At 39.7% G+C, this 11,536-nt stretch overlaps 1 long non-coding RNA gene across 1 annotated transcript; it reads left to right on the top strand.

Annotated features, from left to right (window-relative positions):
• Positions 1-1,448: 1,448 nt before the first annotated feature.
• On the top strand, positions 1,449-11,067 carry LOC107835870 (uncharacterized). The gene is made up of 3 exons (XR_001661697.1): positions 1,449-1,521; positions 9,989-9,994; positions 11,057-11,067. It is a non-coding gene; the product is annotated as an uncharacterized LOC107835870 (long non-coding RNA).
• The last annotated feature ends 469 nt before the right edge of the window (positions 11,068-11,536 follow it).

An 11,536-nucleotide genomic window follows, 5' to 3' on the forward strand; every position in this document is an offset into this window, starting at 1 on the left:
CACAACATAATGTAAAGCTAAAAAAGTCATTTTTATGCAATACTGCCTCTTTAAACTTGTGGTTGCTCAAATATGCAACACCACAATTCCCAAGTAGCTTCACACAAGCAGCATTAAAGAAAACTAGAAAATTTCTGAAGAAATTTAATCGGAGCCTGCCAAAGTGTGCCTATTGGCTGAACCCAGCGTTATGATACTAAAAATTAACATCAATGCTAAAGTAAGCTACAATGTACTCGATAGCATGTGGAGAGTCACAAGCATATTGAATAACATGGACTTACTCCATTCAACATCTTAAAATTAGTGTATAAGCTAAAATTAGCCAAAATGCCAGTTGTTGTTCAAAAAACACAAGATTTCTTCTGCTCTACTCAACAAGAATTGTGCAGTTATGTTTTTCTGAAAAGCGAAAGGTTTTCTTTCTTTGTCATTGGTGGTAAATATATTATAAAACAGACATTCAACCTTAATTAACCTAATCACTTTTTTTTCCCCCAAAGGATGAACCGGAGCACCCAGAGAAAACCTATGCATTTAGTTTAAAGAGTGTGTCTGTCATGAAATGCGGGTGATGGTGGTGAGAGAGAACGCAGCAGACCCAGGTAAGAGATGAGTGATGGTTTTAATGATGAAAAAAACAGCTCAAAACAGTCCAAGGAACAGGCATCACGGGTAGCAACTGATCAAACAGGACTGACACGAGAGCTGAAGACGACACAGGACAGGAACGACAGTACGACTGTGACGACTCTAATGACTAGGATCCGACAAAAGCACAGAGACAACAGGTGGCATAAATACACAGGGGGGTAATCACAGAACGAGACACACTTGGGAACAATCAAGGGGGAAGACAGGACAGCACAGAGACTCACAAGAAACAGAACCTAAAATAAACACACAGAGAAAACTCAAATCCCCACAGCATCCCCACCCCATCAAGGGCAGCTCCACATGCCCTAACAGAAAAAAGTCCCATAACAACAAAAACAACCCAACCAGGGTGGGCGGAGGGGTGACGGAAGGGAGCCAAAACCAGAATAAACTCAGTCCCAAGAAAACAAAACAAAACAAAAAGGCATGGTCAAGGTGGAGCCTGCCGTGAGCAGTCTGGGAGCCGGCAACAGCACAGGAGACGAACACCTCGGGGGAGGTTCAGCGGGCGACGTTGGCGAAGGAGGAGGACCTCTGGAGGCGAGGACTCAGAGCGAGCACTAGGAGGAAAGAACCCACTTATTGGGGCTGAACACCCACTGACCAGGGAAGATAACCAACTTACAGGGGCAGGCCACGCTGCCAAACGTGCCTTGTCTTCCAGGTCCCAGCCTAGCCGCCTGGAACCACATGACCAAGGGGACTGTGGCTGGATCTGAGGAGACAGAGGCGGTTGAATGCGGACTGGAATGCGGAGACGCGAGATTCATTCATCCAACATGATAACCATTCGAATGGTAGGAAAAACTGGAGCCCCTGGAGAAAACCTATGCATTTAGTTTAAAGTGTGTCCATTTAAAGAATGTTAAAGAATGAGACAAAGGTAAATTTAAAAGACACCAATTAGCCTAATCACCTTTTTCCCACGAATTGTAGGAAAAACCGGAGCGCCCGGAGAAAACCTATGTATCCCATTTAAAGAGTGTATCGTAGAAAGAAACACAATGTTCAGTACAGGTAGGGACGCAAGTTATTAATGAGTTGATCTAAAGTTGATTAGATTAAAACAGAAAATTATGGTTATGGCCAAACAAAAGAAAGTCTATGCGGACATTATTATTTAATGATTGGAACTGTCCATCCATCCATCCATCTTCTTCCACTTCTCCATTCGCTTCAGATCGCAGGGTAGCAGCCTAAATAAGGAGGCCCAGATTTCCCTCTCCCCAGCCATTTGATCCAGGAGTTCCCAGATCAGCTGAGAAACATAGTCCTTCCATCATGTCCTGGATCTTCCCCTTGGCCATCTCCCGGTGGGACGTGCCTGAAACACCTCACCAAGGAAGCGTCCAGAAGGCATCCTAACCAGATTTTCCGGCTAAGAACATGGCCTGGGATTGGAGGCACTGATCCTCATCCTGGCCACTTCGCACTCGACTGCGAATCGCTGCAGTGAGAGCTGTAGATCAGTGGTCCCCAACCCCCGGTCCGTGGACCAATTGGTACCGGGCCGCGCAAGAAATAATTAAGTATTTCTGTTTTATGTATTATGCAAGTCTGGGGGATTTTTATTTTGAAAATCCTTTAACGGATTCTCTCGGTTACTTGCGCGCCAACACTGAGCCCACAAGCAGCAAAATGAGTAAGAAACGGATCAGATGTCTTTTCTTTGCAAAGGGGAAAAGGCCCAGAGAAGAAACAGGAGGATGGATTTATCCCGGACCGGTAGGTGAGTCAAACATTTTAAGCCGCTCTGTGTAACATGCGGCGAACGGCTGCTAATGAGGCAATGAAGCTTCAAACTGCTTCGCCACGTAGAGACCAAGCAGGCTGTGGATATAAGCAACACTTCGGGTGTTATTATCTCCCATCACTCCCAGATGGAACCGTCTCGTTGCAGAGAAACAAGCTCAGGGCTCCCGTTAGTCATTATCGTGAGTTAAAATTTTCACGAAAGTAAAATGTTCGTTTTTGTGGCGCATCTGTATCTTATTTTGAAGGGATATATAAACATTACCATAGCGACCAGAGTCAGAGAGCGTTTGGGCAGTGGTCGAGAGGAGTTGAGTAGAGCTTGCGAGTCTTAAGTTTGGTTTAGACAGCAAGATTTAAGGATTGTCGGCTGATTCTCCAAACCTCTGTGATCACAGAGCTGATAAAAGTACAACAGGTTCGATCGGTTCGTCTCTCACGGCAGGAGCGACAAACCACACGAACCGATTCCAGTCACAAACATCGTGATTCCAGAAGAAAATCCACAAAACCCCCAACATAGCATACGGGAATTTAGAATGACCAAACACGACTGACGATGTAGAAGCAATAGTGATAGTTTGTGGACTCATTTTAAGAGATAAAAGACGTAACAGAAAGAAAAGGCGGTGGATAAAAGACGACGGGAACATTCGCTCTATTTGCTGCACTATGATTTGGAAGCGACTATGTTTTTTCATAATTAACATTTTTAACTGAATAAACATAAACATATATAATAATGACCTTTACATATAATGATAAACATTTCCATCTCCGATATCCACCGGACTCACAGTTGCGCGATATGTCAGCTGTTTGGGATTCCCCTCTGTTCTTACGTCACCACGCTTTCTGATTGACTACCTGTCACATTCAGCAGGTTGTATTCTCGTTCCCAGTCAGGGTAAACCCCACAGGCTGCNCTGCACTATGATTTGGAAGCGACTATGTTTTTTCATAGTTAACATTTTTAACTGAATAAACATAAACATATATAATAACGACCTTTACATATAATGATAAACATTTCCATCTCCGATATCCACCGGACTCACAGTTGCACGATATGTCAGCTGTTTGGGATTCCCCTCTGTTCTTACGTCACCACGCTCTCTGATTGACTACCTGCCACATTCAGCAGGTTGTATTCTCGTTCCCAGTCAGGGTAAACCCCACAGGCTGCAATAAAAAGGCCAAGACAACCCAAATTGGGTATATTCAGGATTTAGCTGGAACATCTGACGGTCCATCAGTAACGCAGATCTTTCTCTAAGTCTTTGTAACCAATCCATAACCAGCCTCTTGTTTGTTACACTCACAAACGGACCTCATAATGTTTTGCTGCGTCTAACCCCTAATGAGGGAACTTTGCCGTTCTCATCCACTGTGGAACTCCTGCCAGGTTGCCCGCTAATTTTTCTCTGTTCTGTTTCTGTGGGAAAAACCCTCCTGACTGCTGATGTAAAAGGCCACATTTCAGGTTTCCTTTTGGTTGGGGGTGTTGGCTTCAGCTGTTTCTTTGCTTGTGTTATGAGGTTTTCTTTAAACGCTGGCTCTATCTTGCCATCACGCAGAATTCTTTGGTTGCATATCGATTTTGTTTTGGGTAGCTGGAGTTTTTTTCCCTGGATCGGTGGTAGAGGTCTGACTTGTTTAGGGTTCATTTATGTTTCAACTTTGATTTAATCTTTTGGTCCTTTTAAAGCAATGCCATCTTCAACCTTAGCCTCTTTGCTCTTTATGAATTCTTTCGAATTCGCTTGTTCCTTCTTCTCACTCATGTACAAATCCGTCACCTTACGCACTTGGTCGGTGGCTTCTTTAATGTCATTTAGATACCTGTCCCTGTTTCCGAGTAGTAACTTTAACTGATTATTTAAGTATCTATTTTCTCTCTTCAGGTTTTTCCAATCAGATTCTGTGTTGGCAAAACTATTTGTTACAACCGCAGCCTCTCTCTGTTACTGTAAGGCTAAGAGCTTGGAGGTCTCGGCCTGCTGCTCCATGAGTTTACTCACCTTGTGTTTTTTTTTCCATCAGACGCTCTTTTAATCTCCTGTTTCGCCGTTTTTTCACAGCTAATACGCCTGAAGATAAATTGATCATTGTTTTAAACTCTTGCTTAGGTCCATCTATGGTTTCCTCCATTGAAGTCTTTGGAAGTTTCTTCTCAAGAATTTTATTTTCCTTCTCTGCCTCTTCCAACTGCTTTTCCAGAGCGTTTACCTTGGCCTCAAGAAGTTTGTACTTGTCTTTTTATCTCAAAATCTCATTACTCTTCATGCCGATTTTGTCGATCTTTTGGGATACCTCAACCTCAAGTTTCTTCACTTCAGTTTGATGCTTTTCAACCTTCACTTGGTATGCTTTGATTTCAGTCATCATTTGCCTTTTTTCTGCCTCAATCTTCTCAACCTGCAGTTTTGAGTCCCTCTCGAGGTTTTTAAAGAGGTTTGAAGCTCTTTGAATTTATTTTTGTAGTCTTTTACCTCAGACAACAACTGAGTCCTGTGGGAACTCCGGTTCTCTACCTCATGTTTTAACTTTGAGATTTGCTGAGATTCCAGGTGTTTGTTTTTCTTGAGAGACCAAGTTAGCTCTTTGGTGATTGAATCGATTTTCTCATTTAAAAGCTCAATTTGTTCATGAGCTTTTCCAAATCCTCCTGCAGTGTGTTCTCCTTAATCAGTAACGCAGATTTTTCTCTAAGCCTTTGTAAAAAATCTATAACCACAGTAACCAATTCATCTTTAGTCATTTGTCTAATTTGGAACTTTGTTAACGAATCAGGGTCAATTTGCGACATTTTGACTGTAAATTTTTTTTAATTTACATTTGTGTAGTAATACTTGGCCACAATGATCAGGTTATTAATTATATATTCCAATTTTGTGTCCAAAATGTAAATGTCCAAATTTAATATTGTTGTAAGTTAAAGTTGGAATATTTAAATTATTAGTCAGCAAGCAATTATGAAGATCCTTCCAAAATTTAGATGCATAATTACAAGAATAAATGTTGCCAAGTTTCTACATCAAAAGGTACAATCATTTGCCTGAATATTCAATTTTAGTCTTAAATATTCTTTACATGGATAAATATGATCTAATATTTTAAAATTAATTTATTTTGTTTTGGGGGGTAAAGGGAATTTTAAATAGATTCTTCAGATTTTTTTGCATACTGTAAGGTAGTGTAGGCACAAGGGTCAGAAGGTGAACATAAAAATCAGCATCAGCTACAGTTTTCAGCTTCTTCTGATGACTTTCATTCTTCGTTTAGACTGACATCTCCACCGAGCTTTCAAAAACTCACTGTTTTTATAGCCAATTGGCAATGCACCTGTGCTTGATTGGACTAACCCACAATGAAACAGGTCAAACAAACAAAATCTAAACAGAGAAACAATAAAATTATTAATCTAATTTACACACTCCTAAATAATGAAATTGTCTGCAAAATAAACCACATAATACAAGATAACTCAAAAAGTCTTTTGGATGATGTCTGATCTTAAAATTTACTGTTGCAGTATTTGTCTATAAAAATGTAGTCTTGGATAAACAGTGGGTAAAGCCATGGTGCTTAAGCTGTATAAAATAATGAACCTTGTATTGTGTTAATTAAAACCTGAGGGATAGCTTGAATTACAGCTCGAAATTATTTTTTAGTGCAGGTAAAATTATATTTATGCTGGAATTCTTCAAAGTTCAAAATTTTCCCTCTGTCATCCATGAGATGTTGAACAGACCAAATGCCTTTTGCCATCCATTCTTCAAAATAAAATGATTTTTTCTTTAAGATACATCTGTTATTCCAAATTGGAGTGTTATGGGGGAAAGGTTATGCTTAAAGATAAATTTCCAACATTGAAGGACATGAAGCTTCGGCGCAAATTCAATCTGGAAGACTCTTTAGCCTCACCTGCCTCATCAATAAGCGCCTCCCTCTCTTTACCTTGGACCTATCAGCGTTGGATCAAGCCTCGCTTCAGCCAATCATCGTTCAAGCTCCAGTTGAAAAGGACCTCCTGGCCACGGCGTCCTTCGCTTACCAGCTGCGATCAACCCACCTCCGACCCATCTCCACCTTCTGCTCCTGGCTCTCAGGCCACATCCTTCTTCGACTGCTGCCACCAATACAGGCCCCGGGGGGATTACATTCCTATGCAGCATCAGGAATGTTTATCGAGCTTATCGAAGTTCCAGCTTGACATCCCCGGCCAGGGCCTCAACGCCAAAGGACTTTAATGTTGTCTTTAATCGGTTTCTTTCTGTCCGAGTCTCTCCAGATTGAATTGTTGGTGAAATTTGGTGAAGTTCAACTGGAAGTTTATTAATTTCAAAGTCACATTTTAAAAAGAAGTATACCCCACCAAAGTCCAAATAGATTTTAGCAGGGAGGCCAAACCAAAAGCTCCCATAATGTTTCAGAAAGTTTTCTAACCATCAAAGTTTTAGGCAACTGTTTAACAGAGTCAAAATCAAGTGCATTGAGGTGATCCTTCTTCCAGTGATTTTATATCATCTTTTCTAATGTACTGTAATGATTTTGATTAACTTTTTTAATTACGTTATTGGAAATTTCTAAGGAATAAGACGTATAAATGAGTCTTGATAGACTTTCCATTTTTGAGAGTAAAATTGTTCCAAATATTGAAAGGTCTCTTTGTAGCCATGTGTTTAAAATAGTTTTTTTTTTTAAATAAAATATTATCTAGGTTGGCAGTTGATCTAAAAGTTATATCTTTGTATTGCTGGGCTCAGGCACAGATGACATCCGGAGTTGTCTTTGCGAATAAAAAAAGGTTTTATTTACCTTAATACAAAAACTCAGCTTGTCACTAATGCTACTCAGCAGAATGAAAACAGTGCACTGCCTTGCTAAAAGGCACATTCGAGGAACACACGTAAAAAGTCACATTCAGTGACATATAGGAAATATGAGTACCACAGATCAAGGCAGGAGACCGTCACAAAACCAAGTTCTGAAGGAATTAAACTACAGCTAGAAATTTCCTGAAGTGCACTGCAGTGCACTGAGGGGGATATTGAGGCTTTTATTTTTTTTATTTAGAAATTTTCAGTAATCTTCATTTTAAATGACCACACTAATAAAATGTGTAACAGTGGTTGGGTTAATCCAGCTTTATAATGCCCAAAACAAAATAATTGCATTCAAATGTGGAATTAATCCAAAAGACCTGAACTTGAAGTGACTCCAGTTTGCCTGTTTTCAGGAGTCAGTTAATATAGAAAATATTTGCTTGTCCTTATCAAACCCCTGTCCCTCCTTCGGTCCTCCAAATGGACGGCCAGCAGGGAGCTAACAAGCGGATGACAGTCTGTCCCAGCAGGTGACACCAGTAACGGCAGAGCCAAGGTGAGGGGGAAGGAGGTGCATTGGTGAGAAAAAAGAGGTGAGAGAACTGTGGAGGCTCTGCGCAGGAAAGCAAAAGCAAAACAAAACTCATCAGAATAACTTACCTCTGGTGTCGGGAAGTGATAAATGAAGTTTCACCCATAAATGAAGTCAGCAGTTGTGTTGGATGCTCATTTACAAAGGTTTCTCTAACCTTGGAAAACTACACATACTTAGCCAACATAATAAAACAGACACTTCGACTTGTTTACATGTGAAGGTGCATTTTCTCTGCTGTTAACCTTAGCGAATGAGCTGTCAGAAATGTCACGGCAGATTGTATATTTAGCATCAAGCAGCCTGTCTGTTTGGGGGATTAATCGGCAGAGGTTAAGTAGGCTCCCGTAACTCCACAGGACGACCACAGGCTGTTTCCCTAAACATATGTGACAGACTTTGCCAGATGGAGCTGTGGAAATGGGGTGGTGGGTGATGCAGTGCTGTGAAATCAGGTGTTGAAGGCATGAGTCATGTGAAGCATGACATTAATGACTTCAAGAAATCTGTTAAAGCAAAGTCATTTAGACATTGGTTATTGGCATTACTGCCTTATTTAGATCTAGACTCAATAGAAATGGAAGTGGTCAATCTATATGTGTGACACTGGGTTCATGGAAGACCAAATCGTTCAGTGTACAGTATCACCCCTTAAGTTTTTGCAACATTTTCCAAAAATCCAAGCTTTCAGGTTTTTAGGTTCCTCTAATCGGAAACTTCCAGAGAACTTCCAGAAAACTGAAACGTTGCTGAAACACAGAGTTTAAGTAGATGTAAATACACAGATTGTCTTCACTGAACATACTATAAAAGAATCAAGAATCATTCTCTTTTGACAATGTCTTGACTCAAGAAGGCCAAACACAAATACAAGAGCGATAACTCAGAGCTTCAGCCATAAAGAAAATGAAAAACTTGTATCATTTTTCTTCAGTCACAACATTGAGTTGCCCATACAATATACTTATAATACATTAAGATTTTTCATTGGGACATGTTGCACACATCCTCAGTCTAACTAAAACAGTTTCAGTGCCATTGTAAAGGAAGTGAAGATTTTTTCAATAGTGCGCATTTTATTTATGAACATTTACATGTTTTTCCTTTGAAAGACAGTCATTTGTGTGTAATTTGTGTTTGTTAATGTGACTGCGGCAGTTCAGTCAATCCCGTGCTGGCCCAGGAAGACTGCGTTGTCTGACCTAGTAAGACAATCACTTAAAAGTACGAGGGTTCTCATTCAGTCACAAGGCTGACATATTTAGTTCTCTCAGATCAATGGAAAGAAGTGACTGATGTGTGACCGATTCAGCTGAGACTGTCTGTCGTATTCATAATACATCAGCTGGTTTGACAATCCTTCAGATTTTGTGGAGTTTTTTTTTTTTTTTTTTTTACATATTACACATGTATGCAAACTATTTTTTTCTCTTGTGGATTACCCTTAAATTATTTCTTCCCATTTATATATCAGCAAGAAAATGTAATCTTTAAAAGAGATTGCCAACACTTTGTACACATGATTGCTACTTGTTCCTTTTTTCCATGCTCGTTGATTAGCTTGGCAAAACGTAGCAACCACAACGGATGAGCTCATCACGAACAACCCGTTTGACCTCGGTCTTGACTTTAGTTTGATGATGGGAAAAAGAGTGTAGTTCTGTGCCAATAAACTATTAGCATAATATAGATAATGACTTGGAGACTGAAGCTACTTCCTTCACTCCATCACCAAAAACAAAAAATCTGGCGGCGCTAGTTGATTGATTTTATAAGTTTGAATTATGTCTTTTCCTTATGTCTGAATTATGTCTTTTGAATTATGCCGCAGTATGGTGTCCTCATTTGGCAATGCTACAAATGTTATAGCCTCAAAACGAATTTGTGCCTCAAACTACAGACTCGGCTCAACCCATTTCAACTAAATTCAATTCAGTATAATAATACTATACCAATTTACAACATGTTTTTTTTTTTTTTTCCTCAAGGAAGTTAGAATCTAAATTCAAGTGAGTTTGGTTTATTTCAATCCAGTCATATAGCCACATTCAGATCAATCCTAATTATTGTTGAGTGTAATCAAAAGTCAGCCAGTGATATAATGACAATTAAAAAAACAGAATCTGCCATTTTTTTTCCTCATTCTGAGTGGGCGTAGTTCACCGTTTGACGTAAAATAAACCTCCATCAGAATCTGACTGGGCTACTCTCAGACTAGGCAACCAATGCCTTAAACTTGAACTGCTTTCATTTAATTGATTTAACTTCTATTTCACGTCAACTAAACACGCAGAAATGCTACCTGCTAACTGAGCTAGCCGAGTTGAGATTGCACAAAACAAACATGGAAACCCACTGAGGCGCACTCGGCTTCCTGTCCGGGCCTCTTTGAAGCATTACATCTGCTCTCCTCTGTGACAAAATCCAATCTAATGTGTGGATTGCCACATCAAGAACAGATCATCAGCATAAAATACTATCAACCAGATCTTTAATTTGTCTCATTAACCAGTGAAAAACAGAATAGCAAGCATTTGCTACTAATGGCTATGCCTGGTTGAAGTGAGGGTTTAAGCTTCAACAGAGACTTTAAAATAGACTGTGGTATTGGCACACATGCTGTATAGATGACATTGAATGGCTTCAATTGTAATGTCATCAATATGGCCTATCATACTGTAAAGATTTTCCTTTTCCTACACTTCGCTTTGTAAAGTTGCACATTTCCCAGAGTGCATCCCCAAAATATTCAAGATAATGAACGGAAGTAAAAAATAAGATGCTAACAACATGTGAAATCACACTCATTTAAGGTACCAGGAACAATTCTACACATAGTTCCTTTTTTCTTGTACTTTTAGTTTCTGATATGTTTAGCATGTTTAGTACTTTATGTACAGATAAAGTGCCTTAAAAAAAGGTATTTGGACCCCTTAAACCATTTTTACAGTTTCTCGTTCTTACTAAATAGGCCAAATAATGTGCTGCATTAACATCCAGAAACTCTCAGAACTACCCCATAGCGTTATGTTCAGGATCCTTACAATTGTCCTTTTTTTTTTGCTTTTACCGAATTTCTGAAGGATAGCAAAATTACTGGATTTTGATTTGTTTTTCTAGCAAAATTCTACCACTTGGAAATTATAGCACTTGGAGATAGTATTTCAACAACCATCACACATTTGAAGAGTTATAACTGAAAAAAACAAAAAAAAACAAAAAACAGAAGAGTTAATGCACTGACTGCAGTAAATATTTATTGTCAATATAATTTCTCAACATAGATGTCTTCAAATACACCCATACCTGTCAAATTTTGGGTCTGAGAATATAGGAAATGTCTCTGTCCGGTGCTACTGTCAGAGGAGGCAGGGGGAGGAGGGGATATTTATGGGAAAATACTAATACGGGAGCAGGGTGGGAAAGGGGTGTAAGAAACCGTAGTTTCCCTTGTGAATGACCATCCATCCTGTGATGGAACTGGACCCAGTTCATCATTATGATGGGACAGAGAGAAACTCTCTTCCCTGAGTTCAGGTACAGAACCTGCTTTCTGATCCGGACCCTGCTCACTACCCACCGGCTTCCTGAACTAACAACACGGTGCACATTATTTGTGGATACGTTTGAATCACCGGACTTATATAGCATGACTTAAACACATCATACAAGTGAAAGATAAGCGGTATCACCAACGTAACCCAGA

This window comes from Poecilia formosa, unplaced genomic scaffold, assembly GCF_000485575.1.
Source record: "Poecilia formosa unplaced genomic scaffold, Poecilia_formosa-5.1.2 Scaffold28, whole genome shotgun sequence".
NCBI classification, from domain to species: Eukaryota; Metazoa; Chordata; class Actinopteri; order Cyprinodontiformes; family Poeciliidae; genus Poecilia; species Poecilia formosa.